The 2892-nt window shown below is 45.0% G+C and overlaps 1 pseudogene; it reads left to right on the top strand.

The window, feature by feature from the left end:
- The first annotated feature begins 1108 nt into the window (after nt 1–1108).
- Nucleotides 1109–2479, top strand: LOC115176503 (uncharacterized; annotated as a pseudogene).
- Nucleotides 2480–2892: the final 413 nt, after the last annotated feature.

Below are 2892 nucleotides of genomic sequence, written 5' to 3'. Positions count from 1 at the left end.
ACCTCCTTCCCTCAGTAAGAGCATTGAAGATGGGTCGTGGCTGGGTCTTCCAGCATGACAACGACCCAAAACACACAGCCAGGGCAACTAAGGAGTGGCTCCGTAAGAAGCATCTCAAGGTCCTGGAGTGGCCTAGCCAGTCTCCAGACCTGAACCCAATAGAAAATCTTTGGAGGGAGCTGAAAGTCCGTATTGCCCAGCGACAGAACCGAAACCTGAAGGATCTGGAGAAGGTCTGTATGGAGGAGTGGGCCAAAATCCCTGCTGCAGTGTGTGCAAACCTGGTCAAGAACTACAGGAAACGTATGATCTCTGTAATTGCAAACAAAGGTTTCTGTACCAAATATTAAGTTCTGCTTTTCTGATGTATCAAATACTTATGTCATGCAATAAAATGCAAATTATTTCCTTAATCATACAATGTGATTTTCTGGATTTTTTGTTTTAGATTCCGTCTCTCACGGTTGAAGTGTACCTAGGATAAAAATTACAAACCTCTACATGTTTTGTAAGTAGGAAACCTGCAAAATCGGCAGTGTTATCAAATACTTGTTCTCCCCAGTGTGTGTGTGTATGTATGTATGTGTGTATATATATATATATATAATTTTAACCATGTTTTGAGGCTTTATAGTGTTTGTTTACATTTACTTTGTTGAAAAACATTGAAGTAAAACAAGCTTATATTTTAGGTTCTGATGGTGTACAACAGTAGAACTTAGCGTGTGAGGCATTTATAAGTTATATTCTTTTAGAATCAATGTGTACATATCATTACTTTCCATGTCCAAAAATGTATGAACTGCTAATTGCCTCTTTTAAGATGTAATAGTGATGTGGCTCATGTGTGTTTTGGTCTTTAACAAGGTTATCAATCTAATTTGTAAATGTCCAATAGCGATATCTGAATTTATAATTGTATCTGTGTTACTCTACAGAGAACTCACAGACTGTGCCCCCATAAGGGGTTGAATGGCATTCAACCACTTTATTTGAGAGCAATGTGCAGCTTTTCCGTCCTGATTTTGAGCATGTTTTCTGAAGACCGGCACACCTAAACAAGCATTGACACACAGTTCAACTTTTGTATTGATTCTCCCTCCAGAGAATGGCAAGTCCTCTGGAGCAGGTGATGGCCCAGAGGCCAGCAGGGCTATGATGGAGAGTTTTGAGCGAGGGGCTGAGGTGTTGGCCAGGGCAGTAGGGGAACTCTTCCCTCTCTGCGAGGCAGCCACCCCTGTCCTACAACTAGCCCTGGACACCGTGAAGAGCAAAGAGGTCTTCTATGTCAAAGAGCAGTTCCTGGTGGTGAGGAACAAGCTGGACGTACTGTCCATCCAGCTGGAGGACATTGACTGTGAGATTAGGAAGGGCCGGCTGGATTCCCATTACTTCTCGGTGGAGGAGAATATCAGGAACCAGTTCCGGAAGTACATAGACATTCTGGAGGCCAAGCCACAGTTTCAGGAGGTCAAGACAAGGCTGTTTCTGGAGCACTTCTCCAAGACCGGAGGGGAGAAGAACCTGTATGTGCTGTATGATGCTCTGATGGGCACAAACAGCTTTGAAGAGTCCATCTTCGAGGTGGTGGAGCGGTAAAGTGTTCTTAACCATGCTAAATGGACCTTTATGCATCTGTGGAGCATGGTGTTTGTTGTGTATTCTAGTTCGAGAACAGTTGTGGCATGAACTTGAACTGTTAACTTGTGATTATGGTACATAGGATGATTACTTTTATTGTTATTAACAACAGCTTAGTGGTTGGTTCCTCATCTGTCTCAGGTATGAGGTGAGAAACGGGCGCGTGCTGGAGGACTTCTGTGTGAGGATGAAGGAGCTCTTCTGCCTGGGCCTGATGGCCCTGCTGGACCACTGTGCAGCAAAATTGAGGAAGTGGAATCAAAGATGAAGGCATGCATCGAGGCCTCCATAGCAGCCTTCCCTGAACAGGCCTGCCTTGACTCCCAGCGTCTTCTCCAAGAAAAAGAGGAAAGCAATCTTCAGGACACGGCTTAGGAAGTACAGGAATTCCTCACCAGGAAGTATGACTGGGTGAGCTGGTCGGTCCGAGCGGTCAACCACTCTGGCAGCAGCTATCGGAACTGGCGTGCCGGGGTACCACTTCCAACATATGGCCAGTCAGAACTGGTTTGAGGTGCTGCAAGAGAACGATACCACCCTGATGGTTTCCTACAGCACCAGTCCCCAACCGGTGTCCCGCGACTGCATCCAGCAACTGATGGAGGGGCCGGGGAAGAAGGGTGATGCCCAGGCCGTGGTGGAGGTCCTGGAGAAGCAGCTGGCGGGGTTCGTGGTGCATGCTGTCAGTCACCACAAGGAGAGCAAGGCCACCTGGAGCTTCCCTGAGGACTGCCACTACTGGGAGATGCACAATAATGTGGCGCTGTAAGTACACTCAGTGATGCTGATAGAGGTGCAACAAGTCAGACAAATAGGGATCCTTATGTTATCAACCTGAAGGGTTATTCTGAATTGTGTGGGAAATGACGGTAAAATGGTGATGAGGTTTTGTGAATACACCATGCAATTTGTCCTAGCCATTACTTAATACTATGCACTGTGTATAGCAAGTAGCTTTGGTGGCAATTAGATTCACTGCGTAGGAATCTGAATGTATTGCTCATTTGAGGCAGTGTTACATAGCCAAGTGTTTGCAGAGTATTTAATTAACTGTAGATGCATTTTATTATTATAAGTGACTAACTCATTTTACTCAATACTCTCTCATAGTTAAATAGCTTAACTCAATGCATCTTACCCTACTGCCAAATACTTAACAATTTATGTTAGGAATAAACTTGCTGCCCACAATTCCAGAGAGATGATTTTGCTGAGATTGCAGCTGCTGAGCTGTGCTCTCATTTTGTCTCT

This window comes from Salmo trutta, chromosome 37 (assembly GCF_901001165.1).
Source record: "Salmo trutta chromosome 37, fSalTru1.1, whole genome shotgun sequence".
Lineage (NCBI taxonomy): Eukaryota > Metazoa > Chordata > Actinopteri > Salmoniformes > Salmonidae > Salmo > Salmo trutta.
This window is presented reverse-complemented; position numbering and strand designations above follow the sequence as displayed.